The sequence below is a fragment of the Tachysurus vachellii genome, chromosome 25 (assembly GCF_030014155.1).
Source record: "Tachysurus vachellii isolate PV-2020 chromosome 25, HZAU_Pvac_v1, whole genome shotgun sequence".
Classification (NCBI taxonomy): Eukaryota; Metazoa; Chordata; class Actinopteri; order Siluriformes; family Bagridae; genus Tachysurus; species Tachysurus vachellii.
In genome coordinates, this window is record NC_083484.1 from 7,502,658 (window position 1) to 7,525,008 (window position 22,351).

General features: G+C 39.1%; 1 protein-coding gene and 1 long non-coding RNA gene across 2 annotated transcripts in view; one reads left to right on the forward strand and one right to left on the reverse strand.

Moving 5' to 3' along the window:
• The window catches only part of bcl2a (BCL2 apoptosis regulator a), a 50,162-nt gene that overhangs the window by 21,736 nt on the left and 6,075 nt on the right, over positions 1–22,351 (reverse strand). The gene's annotated exons all lie outside the window — the stretch shown is intronic.
• Positions 2,250–15,966, forward strand: LOC132840556 (uncharacterized). The gene is made up of 3 exons (XR_009647815.1): positions 2,250–2,414; positions 15,150–15,375; positions 15,835–15,966. It is a non-coding gene; the product is annotated as an uncharacterized LOC132840556 (long non-coding RNA).

Consider the following 22,351-nt stretch of genomic DNA (forward strand, 5'->3'; position numbering starts at 1 on the left):
TCTGAGAACTAGCCAGAAGACCAGATCATACAAGGCCAGAGTTACTGGAACAGCTAGTCATCCAACACATTTACAAAACCCCACCACCCCAACACACACATATTTGTCCTATTATCGTTGCAAGGACCTCCCACTGACAACCACCTTAATCTCAGTAAACAATAAATATTTTGGGGTTTTTTTCACTGTTTAAAATCTAAAAGTTTTTGTACAAAAAAGTCCCTACAAGGTCAAAACTGTGGGTGCGCGCACACACACACACACACACACACACACACACACACACACAGAAACACAGGCCAGTGAGAAACAGCTTGCCCTGATGGACATACACACACATAAACAAAGGCCACTGAGAAGCAGCTTGCACACACACACACACACATACATACACACACACACACACACACATCACAACTGATGGTGAATGGACAAAAACAGCAACAGCTGGCTAGTGACACCCAATCCCTGTGCTCTCAGCTACACTGTGCTGTTTTTAAGGGAAATTAAAACATACATGCAATTTTTTTTCTTGTTGTTTCCAAACTCAAATCTGTTGGCTAATCCATGTCATCAACTTTCACAGTTCTCTCACAAAAACCATGACGTGATGTTCTGTAGTCAGAATGAGTCAAGTCCTGTGCGTCAGCTCTCCACTTGGGTTTATCAATACTGGTACTACTGCCTGCTGCTGGCTGATTGATCCCCGGCTGTTGTGTCTGATGCTGCATTGATGTGTCTCAGGTGAGCACATCTGCCTGCATAGCAACAACACAGAACAAAGACAGACGAAGTAAAAACGAAAGCAAAAAAAAAGCTTGCAATGCAACACTGACTGCAAAACTCAAGCACATTTATGGCATAGAGAGCAGAAAGTGGTACAGCCTGGCTGCACTCCCGACACCTCAGGAATGGAGCTAGCTGCGAGTGCAGCATTTTTGGCGTGTAGGAATGTGCAGCGGTGGCTGTAGAAGGAGAGGCGGGGGTGATATTTTGGCCAAGGAATGGGATTGGCCATGGGACTGATCTCAAACAGTGTGGGAACAGAGTGGGATAGATGTGTAGAAGCTTGACAGGCATGATGCGCCATGTCGAAAGGCATTCCTCCCCCGCTACACATTGCAGCACCTATAAAGGCACCGTGGCAGCCGTAGTTTCTATGCTAATGGCATTAGTCGGTGCTCCAGAACTGCAATCAGGAAAAAACACAAGACATACAGCACTAAATGAAATACAAGAATAGCTCAGTAATTCCAACAACATAATTTATAACTGAAGCATGTTATACTACATGTTATGTTATACTACATGTTTGAAGCATCAAGGTCAACAACTGACACTATAATAAATATAATATATTAAACTGGATCCTTCATTATCAGGTCATGGACACCATAGTCAATCCAAATCAACATCTAAATCCAGAAGCCTCACATAACAAATGCCAAATGAACTACAGCCAATTAAACAAGGCCACAAAAACAGGCATTTCAAACAAGTAAAGCCATTGCACCATGGTTGCAAAGATTAGCAAATGATCAAATAATCCACACACACCCCCCCCAAGGCTTGTGCAAAAGTACTGAAAGAACTAAATGCTAAAACCTAGCACTTAACTTTCATGTAGCTCCAGATGTGTTTATTCTGTGTGGAAACAGTTGGTAACAGGCTCAGCATGTGGCTGTGTTGGGACTTTACTGGACTTTTTGGAGGTTTTTTCTTTCAATTTTAGGTGGCGGGGTCCAGTCCCATACTGCTATATATTGCCACATAAGTGATAGGGGTTGCTGTCTTTAAAGATCCTTAGTAACAACCATTTTGTCTCATATCCAGTTTGTTTCATGAGTGTAACCAATGAAGTAAAGTAACATGGCAAAGGTGGATGGCTAGCCCACTGGGTATGGTTGGACCTTGAAAGCTAATTGCCTAGTTTACTTACATTTACATTTACATTTACAACACTTGGCAGACGCCCTTATCCAGAGCGACGTACATAAGTGCTTAAATCTCTAACATTGAATACATTAATGCTGGCTCACTAAGTTACATACTTAAGATACCATGAGTTTAAAACATTTGTTCAAAGTTACAATGAAAAAGTGTCAAAGGTGTGTTGTTTTTTTTTTTGTTTTTTTTAACATTTTTTTTTTTTTAAAAGTGCGAAAGAATTAAGAAAAGAAGTGCTAGTTGAAGTGTTTCCTGAATACGTAGGTCTTCAACCGCCGCTTGAAAATATCCAGTGACTCAGCTGTCCGGACCTCTAGGGGAAGTTCATTCCACCACCTTGGTGCCAGTACAGAGAAGAGTCTTGTAGTATACTTGCCTCTTACCCTGAGAGATGGTGGAACCAGTCGAGCAGTGCTAGTAGATCGGAGGGTGCGGGGTGCAGTGCGAGGAGTGATGAGGGCTTTGAGGTAAGTGCTAGTTAGCCAGTTAGCTAGTTAAATGCATTAATGCATAAATTCTGGACAATCAGAGAGTAAGGTGTTGACCAATGGCTGTCGTGTCGTGGTGTACTGTCGTAAATTAGCGTTTTTTTCTCAGTATGATTAAAGTATTGTGCTAATGGGAGAGTTATTTAACGGTTTTGAACTGAAATTTATGGTGCTTATTTCCAGCACTGTTTCTACATACCTGCATTATTCTGATTACGAAAAATAATTTGTTAACTGTGCACATGAAATTAATGAATGAACAAATTCTACTGACATTCAGATTGAACCTCGATCGATGAGTGTGGATGTAGTAAGGCTGGTGAGAACTTTTTTAGATAATACACAAAGTAATTAAAAATTGAAGCAATTTGTTTTATTTATTTATATTTTTTTTAATTATTGCTTGCACTATTGGTGTTTACTGAACCCTTAGTAAACCGTTCTTTCTTGGCAGGATAAATATAGACCATGTCTTTTATCACATTCAATACCACCGCAACTGCGATGTCAACTTGGGGTCATCTTCTAAACTCAAATTTATTTCCCTATTTAAGGAGTGACATCAGATCAACATGGGCAGCATCCAATAAACAAAGTAGTACTTATTAGATATTCTGTATTTGTATGTTTAATCCAAATCATAAACCATACAGTTTGCTGTTTGATACACCGTTCATCATAGTTAACTTGCTAACTTGTTAATGAACATGCACGTGTCCATTTATTCCAGTTCATCAGTTGCCAAATTTGACATCGTCATTTAATCCCTGTACCAATTTCATATCTCTTACGTGATATTTTCACCGTTCTTTGCTATGAGCTTAGTCCTCAGTGAAGCTCTGCCTGTTTATCTTGGTCTGTTAATATCTGTATATATGTACTGATTCCTCTGAAACTATTGGAACCACAAGGCTAATTCATTTGTTTTTTTTTCCTGTAGACTGAAGATATTCAATTCATTTTGTATCAGACCATCCAATTTTTAGATACACATATTGGAACTGACCTGTGTTTCTTGTTACCCAGGTGTGTCTTGTAAGAATAATTGTTTAAACAATAAATAATTCATGAAAAATGAATTGTTTAAACAATAAGTAATAATAGACGTTTAAACAATGAGAGGTATAGAGAGAAGAACAATAAGAAATTTTGAAGAGTGAAAATCAGTCAGAGTCATTGCACAAACATTGAGTTTTGCCAATACAACAATCTGGTATTTTCTGAAAAACAAAGAAACCACTGTTGTAGTAAGCAACAGACAATGAAAAGGCAAGCCAAGGAAAACTACAGCATCTGATAACAGAAACATTGTGAGAGCTGTAAAAAAAAAAAGAAAAAGAAAAAAATAAATAAAAAAGAAAACAGTCAGTGGCATCACCAACAGGGCAGAATGGTGGTATCACAGTCCTCCATTCAAAAAAGTGACTCTGAGAGCATAAATATAGAGGCCATACCACAAGTACAAACCACTCATCAGCAGTAAGAATCAGAAGGCCTGATTGGAATTCCCATAAAAATACAGAGATGAGTCACGTTCTGTAACCAAGATTAAGCTCTTGATCTAAACCATACAACAGTACAAAACAAACATGGTGCTTTGAAACATGGTGGAGGTAGCATCATGGCTTGGACTTGCATGGCTGATTCTGAAGCAGTGTCACTAACCTTCATTAATGATGTAACTCATTCTGGTGCAAGAAGTTTACAGGAACTGCAAACTTTGCCAATTTGCAGAGGAATACATGCAAATTAATTGGGAGGAACTTCACCTTTAAAATAAACCATGATCAAAAACAGACTGCTAACACTTCAAATAACACATTTCCACTTTATCGGGGTAGAAATTTAAACTGGCAAAGCAACCGAGCAGAACTTCACCTCCTGAAGAGGAGACTGAAGGGAGAAACCACCTAAACAAGAAAAACAGAAGAAAAGAGACTGCTGGAAAGCACCATAAAAGAAGAAAGCAACAGTTAAGTGATACCAGTGAGGTTCCAGCTTGATGCAGTTATTGCCAAATGTAATGTGTTACTTACTTTAACTTACTTCAGGATGTATTTGTATATACTTTTGTTTCCCAATTGGGTGAACTGATGCTAAAGTTCCTATGTTTTAAGTTGCTGTTGAAGGCATCTATGTACATATTGAAATATCCTGGAATATAAGACTCTTCTCTTGTATTTACCACTAAATATGAATAGGAATATTCGCCAAGTGGAACCTTTTTAATATCGTGTTAAAATGCTAGCTTGAATAAATCAAATTAATCATGAAAATCCATCAAGGCCATCAATATTAATATTAGTGCAGCAGCCACCAGTGGGATTTAAAGTAACACATGCTATCGTTATATTATCAGGGTGTGTAATGGAAATGGAAATGTGTCGCATCAGCATGAAATGTACATAACAAATGAAAACATTTGCTTTCCTGATGTAGATATGTTGCTAGATTTTACTTTTTTGTTAAACCTATTAGTTCAGTGCATAAATAAAAATGAAACATACTAATAGCCTGAACTTTTATATATATATATATATATATATATATATATATATATATATATATATATATATATATATATATAGTTGTTTTAGGCATTTGGGCTAGTAATTTGTATGTATAAAGATGAAAACAGGCATCAAGGCATCAACTCATCAGCACTTGTAGTGGGACTCAGAAAAGAAAATATATAGATGCAGCTGCTGCTGCTGAGCCTCGGGGATGTGTGGACTATGTACATAAAGGAGCGCTTGCATATCTAAAAGCAATTCATCACACTCTATATTCTTTAAAGAGTTTACATATTTGCATAATTTTTTAATGCATGGGTAAGGCTCATTTTTTCGGTGTGCCCCTTATTGTCTGTTTTTTTGAGAGCACACCAAAGACACACATTGCTTTTTTGTTTTTACGCTGGTCCGCTGCCGAGTGCACTTTAATCTCCATAAACGCTGCAAATAAGATACGAGTACCCTTAAGCGTTTGTGTTTATGTGTTCATTATATGCCCTGCTGAGACCTCTCACTCAAATGGAAGTTTATTTCCCTTGCAGATAATTGCTAAGTTTTTGAGATTTATTCGTTAGAAATGTGTTTAGAACTGAAGTACTGATGTATTGTATTAAATCGCAGGGCAGCATATGGAGCAAACCTAACATAATTGTATGCACATGGATTATTACAATCTGCGTTCAGGAGAGATGACAGATGACATTCTCCGACTTGTTCCACAAAGATATAAGAGCATTATACAAACCGTTATACAACCTCATAACTTCTGGAAAGAAAAATCTATAAATTTAAAGGGGCTTTAAAGTGATAAATAGAGTGAGGGGCTTTTTTTATTTATTTCCCCGATTTATTCTCATGTGAAGCAGCTTTTCACTCAGCCCTATCTTTGCCTCTAGTGACATTTGTGCCAGTTTAAGTCAGCTTGAACAGAGACAAAGCAAGTGAGCCATATAGAGAGAACAGCACGGAAATAATTATATATAAATATATTATAATTATATATACATAATATATCTGCGTGTGTGTATATTTGTGTGTATATCTGTGTGTGAACAATGTAGCGCAAGATGGACTGAGCTTTTCTCACACACACAAAGACAATGTGCTATCAAATATTTTTTAAACAGAAATAATAGCAAAATTTCAAATACTAATACTTTGAAATGATTTCAAATTGGTTCAACTTTCCTACATAATTTGGTCTTTCAGAGTCTTTAGGAAAGTGCTGTGTTTAAACTCCCCACATTCATGGACACTGTCCACTCAGCAAAAAACACTAGGAACATGTGGAAGAGGAAACTTGAAACCACTGACCTCAGCGATCACAAAGCTGTTTATATTCATTTATTTAACAAACAGCATGAGAGAACGTTTTCAATGATGCAGCAACATGTTTCTGCAGAACTAGATGTAATCCAACTGCATGCAGGTTTCCGTGGCAGCCTCAGAACCGAACATCTGGATGATGCAGAAGACAGTTTGCTTGGTTTACTGCCCTGCTTTTTCTCTGCCTATAATGTCAGTATGTATCTTTGTTTGCTTTTGATTTCCCTTTAATCTTGTGAAATGTCATAGGCTTGATTCTCTGGAAACCTCAGCCTAGTTCTTAGAACGTGTCTCACCACAACCGGTATTCTTAGAGTTAGGGCTGAGGCACAAAGCTCTAAAATTGTTTCTAAATACAGAAATTGTATACGCATTCTGTCATTTTGAAACATATTCTCTTGATCCTTTTTCTCATTTTCAATTAATTGCTTCCTTATATCACCGATTTACGTGCTGCACATGTCATGACGAAGGATTTCTAATCTTTTTAGAGCCTGAAATATAATTAAACTGAAGATTAAAGAAACATATAATTACATAATGTGCAGGGTTGGGAGATTACTATAAACAAAACTCTGCACCATTAGTCACATGGCCGATATTAGTCACAGGGTTGTTTGCTAAGAGAGTTTCAGTTTATTTGTTAACTCATCAATCGCCCAACTGTGGTTCTGGTTTACAAGGTATGAGGAAACAGCAAGCAAGTAGATGACACTGTGCATCAGATGACATGTAGCTTCCACACAAGATGACAGCATAACGTAATGGCTTCCTCAGAACCTTTCCTGGTTTGGTTAAGTGCAGTCAAAGGAAGATTGCATAGATGCATGCATGCTCGCTCGCTCTTTCTAACACAGATGCACACACACACGCACACACACACACGCACACGCACACACGCATACACACACAGAGCTATGTAGGATTTTAGCTGAACACATGCACTTTAATGTCATGCACTAATGCCATTCTTCCTGAGTTTATCTTTTGCTTGCGTGTGATCATGTGATCCCTCTCAGTCCATTGCCAAACCCTCCCCTTCCTTTAAACTCTGCCCATTTCTATTCTTGTCCCATCCTATTTCCTCTTTGTACATATTCCAAGTTCTGTGAATGACGAGAGCTGCTTCATTCAACGGTCAAAAACACTAATGGTCTCCATAAACAGTGCACGCATTGCCGCATGCACATGGTGTCTCAGTCAGTTCAAGCTCCAGCTGTTTGTGGCACTTAAACAGACAGAAGCCTCAAATCAGCTGACTGCATGCTGCCGGAAGCCAGCCTCAGTACTTGGAAAGGCTTTTCTTCATAACTTGACGTTATGCGCAATTCTAATTAAGTGCTAGATAAAAGCGATGCTAAACCGGCAAAACCCCAAAGACAATAAAAGCAAAATTTTTGCTTCTCAAACCAAGAATAGTCTAGTGATGAGATGTGAATTCTCTACACTGCATTGCTTAGGATTTAGTATATTATAATATATTCTGAGAAATAATTAAATAAAAAGAAATGCAAAGAAAAAACAATATATAATATTTCTGATATTTCTATTTTGGGTAATATATAAAGCTCCTGTAATCTTTACTAAAATAGTCTTTTGTTCAACTCGGAAAATTGCTAAGCTGAGACTACAAAAGCTGTTACATGATACAAAATTCTAACTCATGCTTTTGTTACTTCTTGGACTATTATATCTCCTTGCTAAAAGTTCCAGTAAGAACCAGAAAGATCCTATCCATCCTAAATTGACTCAGAGAAGAATTCTGCATGGTATATACAATTCTAATTAATGCATCGAATGCATTTTCACCGCATTTTCAGGATCTGAGCGATAGATTTTGACCCATGATGTCTGCAGATTTATGAGATCTACAGTTGCAGGTTCTTCATCAGTCACTAGCATAATGATGACTACAGAAAAGGGCAAAGCTTTCTCCTCCAAAGCCCCACAGCTATGGAACAGCTGTATAATTTGTGTTGACACAGGCTATTTGAAAACCTGTTCAGTCTGACATGTGTTAAATATCTTTTCCCTTAGGTAAAAGGTGCAGTTCAGGAGCTCATCGGTTATATAATGAGCTTTGGGATGCTTTATGTCTCAGAGTGCACAAGAAATTATGTTACTCTCTGGCCCTTTTACTTATGCTTTCAAAGCTAGTCTTTGTTGGTAGACTCTGTTCATAATGCACCACTGACCATAATAAACCACTGACAGAGAAGAGTGTATCTAATAATCCGTTCTCTATCAGTTGAGGTGTATGTGTACTCCTGTTAACCGGTGTGATGTTGGTACCTGATTCTGGCACACTTCTGTTGCTGTGGTTTCTGTGCCTGATTTATGCTCTACTCCTGATTACAGATTTCTCCTGCTGTGCCATGTCTCATGCGGATACCCACCCGATCTACACTTCTAATAAACATTACGCTCATGTCTCACCCCTGCTTCAGTAAATGATCTAAACAGTATTGTAATCTTGTGTTCTCATTCCAGAACTCACAATTCTCAACAAAGACGTTTATAATCCCATGCCTCATCCAGAAGTGGATTTTTAAAGTCTTCTGCTTCTCTGGGTTTTTTCTTCGCGTCATTCTAGCGACTTTTTAGCTTGCCACACTTACATCCACCTTGCTCATTAGGGAACTAATTCTACATCCAGATTTCAATAAAGCTGCTTTGTGAAAGTGTCTTGTGTTAAATGATTTATAGAGATAGATAGATAGATAGATAGATAGATAGATAGATAGATAGATAGATAGATAGATAGATAGATAGATAGATAGATAGATAGATGTACAATGTGCATATAAAAAAGAAAAGAGTATGTACAGTCACATACATGCAGTGTATTTAGTTACATGGTATTCAGAAACTTCTGAAACTGGTCATTATTCATTTCAATCATTTTATATATAATCCAACTTTGAGGCAACAATAGCATGAGTCAGTTTTCTACACCATGTAAAAGCTTTATTTCTGTTATTGATTTTTTTTTCTCATCACCATCAAAGTCAATATAGTCACAGACTGTGTACCTTGCATGTTAAATGGCTCTGGTTTTGAAGCATTCGAAAACAGCCTCGAACGGCGGAGGTTTCATATCGAAGGTGTCTGTACTGTAACTCCTAGGGGGATGTGTAATCACCATGTAAAAGTGCAAAAGATGGGATGCTTAGTAATACAGAAATAACCATTTGCATATATCAGAACACAGTAGCGGGCCAAGCGACAGGGAAACAATGCACTTGTGGTTAGCACTAAGACATGTTGCAAGGTTGTTGTTTTTTTTTTAAATCAAAAACGCAATATATCTAACAGGGTCAGTACAGACTGCAGGGCTGTGTGTATATGAGTAATCCTGTGCAAATTAGGGAAATGTCCCTGTAGAAGACGGTTCTTATTTTGGTGCCACGAATGAATCACAAGTAGCTGCAGCCAAGCAGAGAGTGTTAACCCTTTCCATGGCAGTAGTGTTGCCTTTCATGATATTCAGTGTTCCAGTTGTCTTAAAACAAGCTGTTGATTCAAACATCCCATAAATCTGAAGATTTATGACAACCTAAAACCATGCTGCAAACCAGTCAGTTCCTTTTGTTGTAGGGGAAAGTGCAGACAACATAAAACGCTTTAAAGTGATCTAATAGGTAAAGCAGGGGGGAACCAATAAGATCTAATGTGCTTGTGGGAAGTTTATTTTTTTCAAGGCTAGAAATCCCAGTTGGCAGAAATAGCTTTAATTGGTGTTTATACGGAAACCTCTATTTTTCCAGTGAAATGGCAAAGTGCGGGAAAAGTGAGTTGAAAATGCCAAGCAGGGTGAGAGGCATCACCAAGTGCCAGGGGGCAGCTTACAAAAACCCAGAGCGAATTCTAGCACATTTTGACTGGCAAAAATAAAGAAAGAAAGCCTGAGCCAGCAGGAGGGAAGGCCTGCTTCCTGACAGCACTGTCGCCACCATAAGCCATTCCAGTAGGGGTTACATTCTTTCACTCTTACAACCAAGCTTACATGCCAGTGCAGGGAAAAGGAAGGGGGTGAGAGCGAGGGACTGAAAAGCTCCGATAAACGACTGACGGAGACAAAAGCAGCCACACACCAAGTGTTACAGGACTGAGGAAATGTTGGCTGTGGAACTGGGGGCTAAGTGGCAAGACAGTTAGAGAAAGAAAAGGGAAGGAAGACAGAAAGAGAAAGTTGAGCCCCAGCTCAACTCTGCGTGGGTGGTGACCAAGCAGCAGCAGAGATGCAAAGATCCACCCCCTTCTACCCGCCTTCCCAATTTGGCCCCACAAATGGATAGGGGGAAAAGAGAAGGAAAACATTTTTCCAACATTAGCTCACAGACTGGAAGAGAAGGAGCCCTTCTGGATGTGTTTTTGCCAAAACGCCCTCTCGTTCTCTTCTAACCCTGCTGGTCTGTAATCAGCTACCTCCTTCTCCACCCCCAGTGTCCCCAACACCCACGCCACCCCAATACCACCCCCGCCAACCCCCCACATATACACACACACAAAATCACTCCCACTACGTTTTCCCCTCATGTGACAGTAAAGACAACAAAAAGGGTTCATTGACCTTTCTTTTCTCCCTCTTTCCTCCTCCTCTTTCTCTTTATCAGCTGATCTCGCCTGATCTCAGGAAGAACTATGAGAGGAATGTGGTTATGTGGGTGTGAGACAATATTGCTTTGTTGTCCTCATGGTAACATGTAAGTAAAATATTAGCACAAGAGCCTGGGAAAAAAATGTGACATAATAGTGATGGGTCTTGTGTGTTTGCGGACAAATCCAGCAGTCTTCTCGAGCAGGTATGACGCATTAATAAAGTAGTGCCGCTGGACTGCCTGTCCATAACGACCACAGCTAATTTTTGCGAATTTGAGAACGGGGAATTTAAACAACACTCTCAGGTGAAATCCACATAGCTGGTGTGTCATAACAGCAAAGTAACTGTAACAACACTGCAGTGTTGTGCTCACAGTTATCTGGAGGCTCTAACAAGCTGTCCACATGCCAGAGAAGCCAATTAGTAAGAAAGCCAGCAGTTTTTCTTCCAAAGTTATCTACTGCTAAACTGAAGAATAACACCAACATGCTTGAAGGTCCTGGTTCTTTTCCACACTCTAGCTACAATTAACTCATAATCGTTAATAAAGCAACAATGTACAATGGGCTGTGGCAATACACACGACTTTATAATCATATTAAAATTTTGGAATGAACAATTTATCTTAACATGCTGTCATAAGGAGAAAAAGTCACTTGGTGAAGACACTGCATGACCCACTGCTTACAACAAGGTGAGGAACATAAATAGGCTAGATGTAAGGAATACAACACAAGAGAATCTAAGATGTTATAGAAATAAATTGTCACCCTGAACGTCTTCGTTTTCCAATGACGTTCCCAATTCTTCAGGTTCTCTAAATTTGCCAGTGATTGCAATTTTTTATTTATTAAAGAACGATATATTGTGCTTTTTAACCATTTAAAGTTGCATCTAATGTTATGGAACATCCACAGGACAGGATCCTTTTAACAATTACAGCACATTATAGCAGCTATAAACCTCCATGCCTTAACCTCTCTTTTTAAGTTAATAAGACAGAAAATGCAATGTTTTATTTAATAGAGAGACCAGAAAAGACAAGGTCCTCTGTCCTGAAGACTTGCCAGAAAATGTACAGTCCAATACAAAATGCTGACACCCAATATTCCTTTCGTAAATAATTCTTAAACGTCTCTATACCAGTGACTATAATTTTTTTCTTTGTTAAATAACATGTTTTTTTATTCCGTTTATTGTAAGCCTTAGATTATGTGTCATGTCCAGTTCACAAGACCTGTTTGTTAAATGTTATCAGAATAATAATTTATTAGAAAGAGCGCTTGATATAAACCTGTGATTTGAATTACAGATGGCACCAGAGTCAGGAAATTAACACCTTTTAACATCACTGCTATCCTTACGAAAATGTTTTTCATTATTGTGCGTTACGGCAGAAAAACAGCTTACGTTGCATGTTTCATTCTGAAATTGTTTTCATTGAAAGGTATCTGGCTCAGTTTTGTGCCAGTGTGTCTCTGATCAATGTCGGACGACACGACTTTAAAACTTCAAACATATTATTTAAGCTGAGGACACGCTCACAGAAAGCAGCTGATTAGGTTGGGTGGGTCAAGATTTTCCACGAAACCTTTACAGTCGGTTGCAAGAGTCATTCGGCGAACAGCATTTTTGCATTTTTTCCATACAAAACAATCACATGATACGAATAAAAACATTTCTTTTGCTTTGTATGATAACTATGCTCAAAGGTTTGTTTTTAGTTAACCAGAGGTTCCAGTTGTTGGGTGTTTTATCATGCCCTGTGAGGCCCTGCCTGCTGGGCTGGATCTCTGACTTGGTTCTCCTTTTGTAGGGGGAATACCAAAGGGGACTTTTGGCTAGCTGCAAAACATGGCACTAACTACAATGGGGACTTTTACCTTTGCATTCATTTGCATTCTCGTCAAAACAGTATTTTTGGCCCCGTTTTCTGTTTGGCTCAAAATCTAGTTTTGAAACCTTTAAATGTATATCGAAAAAAGGCATGCAGACATGGTAGGAGTTTAAACTTTAAACTTTCAGGATGAGTGTCAAGTTCTGCAAAGTCTTCATGCAGAAAAATCCTGAGCGTTCTTTACAGAATCGTAGGCTGGTTAATGATAAATGTAGTAGATGAAAAGCATTAACCAGGAAACACATTCCATTCTTGTTAAATTAAATTCAAACTTTTATGCAGCAATCAGCGAGATCAGCAGTTCACAGATACATAGAAGAATGATGAAATAAAAAAAAATTCAGTAATAGGGACTGAGATCTCATGTGTCTTGTAATTTGTCTTAAAGAAGGTTAAGGTGTGAATGATGATCAAAGACCACACCCTGAGCAACAAAACGTCCTTTGCTGGAGGCAATAAGAAGAAGTAGAATAAAAAATGCACTGTAGCTTGCATGGTTTGAACTTGAAACGAGGCTCTTCAAGGTCCATTTTTTTTAAAGACTTAAGCCATAACTTCATGTGCAGTAACAGGTAACTGGGTGATATGCTACCAAGTCAGTAATTGGTTTGTTACAAATACGTCAAGTTCAAGCAAATTTATTCCAAGCATCATACTGGTTTCACACCATTCCCAACCCTATTTTTATTTAATCGTCTATTTAATCTGTGTATTATTTTTCTTTTCCTATTTCTATACCTTAAGTTCTGTGATTTGTTTAGGTACTTGCAACAACAACCTGTAGTGCCCTGTAGTGCCACAGTTTCTGCTGTCAGGACTAAGCAGTGGGCAGTGGTCTTCTTCCTGTAGTCATGGAAATTGTCATGAAATTTTAATAGTACTCCTTGTGCACTTGAGTACTTGTACTGAACGGCCAATGTGAACCTGCAGAAATTGCACAGAATATATCATAATGTCTGGACTATAAACATCAGACATCCATGACAGATAAACGTCCAACTATGTCTTTACACAGTGAGTACAGAATTCTCTCTCTCTCTCTCTCTCTCTCTCTCTCTCTCTCTCTCTCACACATTGTCATACCCTGACTCTTCAGCCCTCTGCCTCTGATCAGTATGCAGACTGGGGACTGGGTTTGGGGGCTGTGAAAGAAGAAAAAGTTGAAGACGTGAGGAAGGATGGGGAAAGTGAAGGAGGGAAGAACTCCTTCAGGCTGCCTGCATTCTAAACCAGACATATGCCACGTCCGACCTTTATCTTCACTCTCCAGCCTTTCTTTTCATTCCGCTGCCTCTGCTGTATGTGTCCGAGTCGATTTTGGTGCATGTCTGCTAATATCCTGTGTATTCACAGGCCTCTGTTATATATACATCTGTTCATAAAAAAGAGAGTGCATGCATCACACATCTCGGCCACTCCCAACCTCCAGCCACATCAGTGACTCTAGAGACTGGTTCAGCACCAAGCCGATGTCTGCAAAGCATTCTGGTCCTCGTTTGTAGCTGGCTGTCATTGTATGATCACATTAACCACAAAACCACTAATATCAAACAGAAACAGCTTAGCCATTTGGCATCTGGCACTGGCCAGACCGTGATCACCACGGCTTTATGCCTGCTTCATTTCCTTAAGTAAATCCAACCCTTCTTGTTTTAGTTACCACTATTATGTTACCTAGTGACCAAAAACATCAGACAAGGCAATGATGTCTTTTTTTTTTTTTTAGCTTGTTCTCAAACCACCTCAAATATTTCAACCATTGCACATGCCTCAGAAATGTGCCTTTAGCATGAAAAAGTAAAAGAGAATTTTACTAGCCTTACTTAAAACAACTTGGATTAGCTCCAGGAATTTGTGCAAGTTGTTTATTGCTGCTGTTATCCAAGTCTAGACATTGAATTTCTTTCAACAACAAGAAAGAAACAAAAAGTTAGGCTTCTACACCGACAAAGTTCAACCACTTAACCACTTTGAAACCCGCTCAGGCTAACTATCATGAAAATGCACTGTGGATGAGGAAAGGTTTCCTCAAAACAGACGACGAGGTGGAATATCAATGTAAAGGCTCTGACCAAGATGGATGACACGTTTCCCACTGAACAGAAACAGTAGAGGAGCCGACAGTAGAAATGTGACTCCGCTCTGTCAAACCTTCCCAGCCTTCTTAAATGTCTTTAAATAATGTGCACCATCACAATGGAAGGTAGTTGGGAGTGTATGACACACCCCTTCCTCTTGCTTGAAGAGCAGATTGTGTGAGTCACTGGTTCAGCCTGCATGTCACAGAGAAACTCTGAGCTTGTCTCCAGACTCCCAAATATCCCGCTACAGAGGAATGTGACAGTCTGCCTCTTTCATCTTCTCTCATTACACAGGTGAGATCTGTGCTTCAATCCCCATCTGCCATCATCAAAGAGCTCAGATGAGCCTTGGAGGAGGTGCCATGAGCCAGCTGAGATGCTTGAGCCCACACTGCCACCTATTAACATGCTGAAGAGGCTACTCACAAAAACCAAAATCAAGTCATGATGGAGGAATACTGGAACTTCTGGAAAAGTTCTGGACCAGATGAGAATACATACCAGCAGGAAGCGAAGGCAAGTATTGGATGCAATCTGACTGATTGCAATTGATTGCAGGTGTTGTAAACATTTTATTTTCTAACAAAATCATTTAGCAGCTGGCACATTCTAATTTACCGTCTGGCATAAAAATCGCTACTAATGCTAAAGATGATATTAATCCACACTGAAAAATACAGAATGAAAAAAACAAGGGCTTCACTAGAGCCTCATGTTCAGGATGCTGCACTGCCTCGAGCACTGTTTGGCCTGTTGAGAATGTGTTCATGGCACAAACTGTCCAGAGACATGAATGGGGGCAGTATAGCATCCCACATGAGATGGACCTGATACAACTCCTCCTAAAACACCTAACCCCTAACCCTAACCCAAACTGCTCTGCAACACAGAACAATGCACTTAACCAAAAGCATTTATCAAGCGTGAAACATGTTAATTTGTCCTGACATCTGCACTTTTGGTTTGCCCAAACAGGAAGAACTGGATCAGATCCAACCCCAGCCCCCAGACTTTTGCTTCTGCAGTGAGATGCTCTTGCCCAACACAAATTATTGTTATAGTACAGATTCTGAATGATTGCCATAAGTTGTCACATAAGCTAACATAGACAACTGGCTGCCTGTGTGATAATATTATCTTACCTGTTTCTTTCATTGTATTAAATTCTCAGAAAACTTCTGTTCTACCAAACAATCAGACACCAGCATTCTCACTCAAGCCCACCAGTTCAAAAGAAGCAACTAGTGTATATGTATTAAACTGCCACAGACAATATATCTTATCAACTGAGAAGAAAATAAGCCTACATAACAAAATGACACAAGGTCTCCATTGCATTCTGACTGCATTTACAACTTGTTGGAGATTAGCCACCTACTACTACCTTTGTAGTCTAAACAACTAAACTGTTCTGCTTTCATGCATGCTCCAAATAATTTGTTTTGGATAAGGTGTTTTGGGTAAAAGAGGATTGGTTGCAGCTGAACACAGGAGATACAGATCTCAGCAGAGCACAAAGCAAGTGTTGGAGTTAGCAAAGTTGCATTCTTCCACCTAACTCAGTAAAGGGTCTATCGATTGTAGGTTCTTCTATATGCCAGTGGTCTCTAGGTACAGGAATTCAAGCTCACCCTTTACAAGTCAGGCAAAGTTCTCAATTCAGACAGAATGTATGTACATAATGTTTCCATTTCATTCACACTCAACCAAGCCTGTGAATAATTCTTGCAACTAACTTAAAGCATAGCCTAACATAATTAGATTCATCCATGCTTGGTTCTCCCATATCTGGCATCAACACAGCGCAGGCTTTGCATTATCAGGAAATAACGGCTTATTAGCATTCATTGGAGGTTCCTGAGCTTGATCACTGTTCGTCTGACTTACTATGTTAATCAGAGTACAAGCCCACAGACAAACAGCAGGCTGACAATAAAAAACCCAAAATCTCCATATGAGCCTAGCATTTTATTAAAGGGAATAACCATAATGACTAATTTCGTCCCCAGCAGAATCATGTCCTGAGGAAACAGCTTGGTGTAAACATATAAAAGAAGCACAGACATGCTTTATTAGGATGGACATATAGTTTTGGAGAGAAGAGGACATTGCAGGGCCTGCAGTGCCAGGTGCAAAAGGCATGGCAGATGGCAAACGAAACAGCCAGGGTCAACACAGAGGTACTGAAAAGAGGGTGGTTTGGCTCCAGACCCTTAATGCTTTAAAGTCTCAGTGGATCTGTTTTCATAAGACAATGCAGCTCCAGCAGTGTTGGAAAGCTGAACACGATCTTCAGAAACATGAGTTCATGTCGATGCGTTTTATAATAAGCGTAGTTGAAAAACTTGAGCAGAAGTGTAAATGGAAACTTTGGTTGTACTTTGCTTATTTCTAAAATGTGCTTGAGTGATCAGGAGTTCATCTATAGTTGAAAGCCATAGATCACTGAACAGGTTATGGAAAAACAGCATTTTTTTTTTTTTTTTCAAAAACTCCCACATGTTAATGAATAGCAGGGCAAGCTTCCCTATCTGAACCAGTTTAATTTTAATGGGTTTTTTTTTAGCCTTTCCAGAACTGTAATGGAAAAACTGTAGCTTGTGTGTTTCAGTACCAGATTTCTTGGGGTAAGGTTCCTCACTGGAATGGTGGCTATTAAGAGTACCCTTGTGGCATCTCTTACTAATGTGATTATTGGCTTCACAGAGCACCTGATGCATAATAGTCAGTGTATTCGTGCTTGGCTTCAAAATTTGCCTGACAGTGTTGTGACAATCTTGTTGGAGTTTTAGATTGCTATTAATATTTCCAGTGTCACAAAGGCATTTTCTTTGCCTATCTTTTACAAACATACCTATACACTCAAGATTCCCTCTTACTCTACAGCTCTGTTGAACGCTTGATTCTGAAAGGTCAGTAGGTGTTAATTCTTTATAAGAGCAGCTCTGACAGCAGTTATAACTGCAAGGATTATATTAATGTACCGCTTCTAATACATTATCTTGTCTAATAACAAATGGCACAGGTGGTTGACATGGTGAAGATTGCTGTGAGGTGACATTTATTCAGCATTTTTGCAAGAAGTCAGTGTCAGCATTTTGTAATCATTCGAGGTAAAGCTGTAACTTTCAGCTTTATGACAAGAAAGTCCTCGGGACAGTTTTTCATGCTTCCTGGATTCTCTGTAACCTGACAAGCTTTAGAAGAGGGAAAATAAATTGTAGTAAGTTAAAAAACAATTGTAAAACTGCAACAAACTGTAGCTGTTTATGACACATTAGTAATTTTAAGCACTTTTGCTCGTGTTCCACACGACCAAATATACACTAGAAATGAATAAAAGCATGACTTCATTATTTAATAGATAAAAAACTGTTAGTATGGGCAAAATGCCAGGTACACTCCTACTTGGAAGGCCATATAGAAATGTTTTTGGGCTTGTTGAATTTAAGACCCTGATAAACAATCCAATGGAAGGGAAAGAAGGATAAAAAAAAGACATAGAGAGGAAGCAATCCATAAATTGCTCCCAGGCTAATTCCATTAGCAATCCTCCAACGTGCCTACACAAAATCCCACATCTTAAGACTCCAGCAGCCAAAGACACCAAGGCTTAGCTGTGTATTTACACAGCTATATGGTTCCATTGTCACTCTGAGTCTCAATACAAGCCATCAGTCTGCTTTTCTTATAGTAAGTCTTTGCAAGAGTGTTACTTTCTTTCTTTCTTTCTTTCTTTCTTTCTTTCTTTTTCTCTCTCTCTCTTAGTGTGTGTGTGTGTGTGTGTGTGTGTGTGCGTGTGTGTGTGTGTGCGTGCATGTTTGCACATGTGCATGTGTGTATATGTATGCGCGCAATGGTGGAATGTGGATTTACTGTAAAACTCTTCTATGAGCCAACTGTCAAGGCTGACAACATTTGTGTAGGAGGTTGAATTGGGCATTTCAAAGAAGCACCATTCTAAGAGGAATTTTTCAAATAATCCAGATTTCCCTTTGTCTGTCCGACAGCTGACTCCAAAGCTGCATGAGAGAGGGAGTCCCTTTTTTTTATAAAGGTACCAGAAATTTTTTTTTGTTCCAGGCATATTCAGTTTGTATCAGAGGTCTTAGCTCCCAAATAAACACTGTCACTTGCTAGCTATTAAAAAGACACACACACACACACACACACACACACAAAAGAAAACCAATAAGATGCTGAACAGGATGTGTAAAAGCTGCTGGGAGAGAGATACTTGTTGATGTATGCCATGGAGTCTTTGGAACAGTGTGTTGCCGTGTCCATGTGACCAAACCTCAGTTCTGTGGAGAGATCATGATTATGTCATTAACCTAAAACATTTAGCCTGAGAGCCACCGCAGTTCTTGAAGCCAAAATGAATTCCCTGCTCTAGGAATCAAGACCACAGTAATGTCTTTTTGCTCCTTTTCTGTTGCTAGTGTCAGTGCTTCACTTTGAGACTCTGATAAAAAAGAACAGAGAGTACAGTCATTAAGCATAGATCAGAACCTAGAACAGAACGAAGCTCAAAACTAATACAAAGCCCTTCTGATCAGCAGAGTAAGTCACAGTGGACAATCATCAGCAATCAAAATGCTTTTTTTAAGAAAAAACTTTTTTCATCACTAACACATTTAATTACAATGTACCTCATCCAACTATGATTAGCTTATGGATAATCAAAGCAGTACTAGAGCTTTCATAATAGCAGATTTGCCGTCCTGCTCGTGTACAACTAAATTATAACTTACCTGTTCAAGAACTCAGGCCATCCTTAAAAATATTCTTGTTTGCCGTAACCCGACCGACCCTGTCAATTTAGGACCGATTCAAATTTTTATTTTTATTTTTTTGCTTTAAGTCCGACCGACTTGCCGGTTGTAAATTTGCATTAAGACCGACCAATTTTATTTTTTTCCTCTTCAAACAACTAATACAAAAGCAATAAAATAATATTAATTATATTTTAGTAAGTATTGTAAATATATAAATTGCCTAGGCCTACATACAAACGAAGACTATGTTCTTTCTTTTAAATAAAAACCTGTGACGTCATCTATGTTTTCATTGGTTAACGGATGTCACACTATGGCCTGTGCGTTCACTTCGTCTCATACTCTCATTCACTGTCAGAGTCAACGGTTCGTGCTTGGAAATGATGGCTGTGGCTGCAGTAAACAAAATGTTCGCGATCACCGTTCAAAGTCATACAGGTTCGGGCACCATAATACATCTAAAAAATTCATTAAAACAGCTCGGCACCGCTTTAACTTGGCACGAAGTTCTGGAAAACCTGTGCCCAGATCTTTTCCCATCCCTTCTCCCGTCTAGTCTAACCGTGACTGTATCGACTGACTTGAAGGAAACCACTAAAATGTTGGTGGAGGAAACTCAAACTATTGAGGACGTGCTACAATTTGACCCACAAATCAAAGTGGTTTCTTTTAAATTGAAATTTCAAAGTGAGACACCACCACCCAACAACACGAGGAATGCATTTTCCATCATGATGGGCCAGGTGAAGACCTCGAAGGACCCGATCCCTCGTTCCTGCAATAATGGTGAGTTTGCATTCTTGAGTAGCAGAGCAGGTTTTTTGATTTAAAGCTAGCATGCATGACCTACTAGCCTTCCTGTTAACGTTAAAACGTGAAAAAAAATATATAGACCTACCTACTGACCCTGTTTTTTTTTTTACTGTTACTGCAAACCAAAATATTTTTAAGGATGGCCTCATACAAAATCTATATGTGATCTATATTTACTTCATGTGTCCAAAATATTTCTATACAAATATATGGTTTAAAAATCAAAGTTACTCTAAATTATTCAGTAACTACCATGAGAACAACAACAACAAAAAAGTTACGAGGACAAGAAATTGGGTGCCTAATGCATTTGAGTTGACAGTATGACAGTCAGAATAATGTTGTGCGAAGCCAGGATTACTCAACAACAAACAGCAACAACTGTATTCGAACATTATCAGATATAAATATTACATTCATATCTGAATGATATCTAAACTGTGTATGGAGACGACGGGGCATTCCCTGCCACTTTCTCCCCGTTCCTTTGACCTGTTCAGAGAAATGGATGACTAACATATGAAAAGACCCAGGGCATTTCATTTTTACTCAGGTTATTTTTTTATGATTAAATCACTAGTTTCACTAGTGATTTAAACTGAGACTTAAACTGAGAGACAGATAAAGTATAAAGCAAGAACATGCAGTGGGGTTTTTTGTGTGTGTGTTTAGTTACATGATGGATCATTTCTGAAGTTTGTAGGTGTATTTTTCCCCACACTCAGCTCTCACTTTTTGCTCAGCTTGTCTCTCACATCCAATTTGTCCTCCCTGTTTCTGTCTCTGATCCACAACATCATTTGTAAAAAATTTTGAGTGCTTTTTCATATGCGGCGCTTAGCCCGTTTGAACCTGACACTTCTTGGGTTTTCCCCTCTCCTGGTGCGGTTTTGTTTAGGCAGGTACCCGCCGGAGTCACACACAGGAGTGGACTAAAACAACCGTATCAGTTTCGCTCTGATTTAGATGGTGTGAAAACACCCTAATTAATCACTGATGCAGCTTCTATTCAACTCAATCAATTCGTTGACTGAATTAAATTGAACATTTCAACTACATTAATGTTCAGCAAAGACATGTTAATACTGTATGTTTCATGGGCACACATGAGAGACATTCTAGACAGATTCTGCACCTAGGAGGGAATCCTCACACTCCTCCCTGCTCGTTGTAACACATCAGCTAATCCTGCACAACACACCTTCTCTAAATCAAGGCATCTACAACACAATGCAGATCTTTGATAACCAATCAGCTTTCAGATCTCTCAGTGCTGTACCTTGCCCCCTGGAGAAACTGGCACTCCCTATGAGCATCTGGGCAGGAAAAGGCAAAAACAAACATCCCTCTTTTATCACTGATCCTGCCTATCTCTGATATCTCGTCTCATTTTTTCTTTATCTTGTTTTCATCCACTCTCATTTTCCCGTCCTGTGCCGTGTTCGGGCGGCCTTCACAGCCAGTGGCAACTATCTGAACACGCAGTGGGTTTGTTTGCAGTGATTACTGTCAAACTGTCAGAAAAGGTAAAAAGACAAAAAAAAAAAAAAAAAAAAAGAACACCCCCCACCTTTCTCTCATTTTCTATTATTCTTTTTTTCCAACATACAGGCTTTGGTGTCTATATGGCTTTCACAAACAATGTCACTTGAAAGGAGCGAGTGAAACACATGTTCTGGAAAATGAATAGCTATACAGCGGCAGCACTTCTGAAGTGTTTCGTTGTCTTTTGGTAAACACTCCAACACAACACCCACCTAAATAAAAAAGGTGCAGGTGGGGTCAAATGTGCCTCAAAGGCGAAGAGCCACCATTTCTACTGTACAGACACACACGCATACACACACACATACACACACGCACAAACACACAGGAACACAGGAACCACAGGTGTGCAATGTGTGG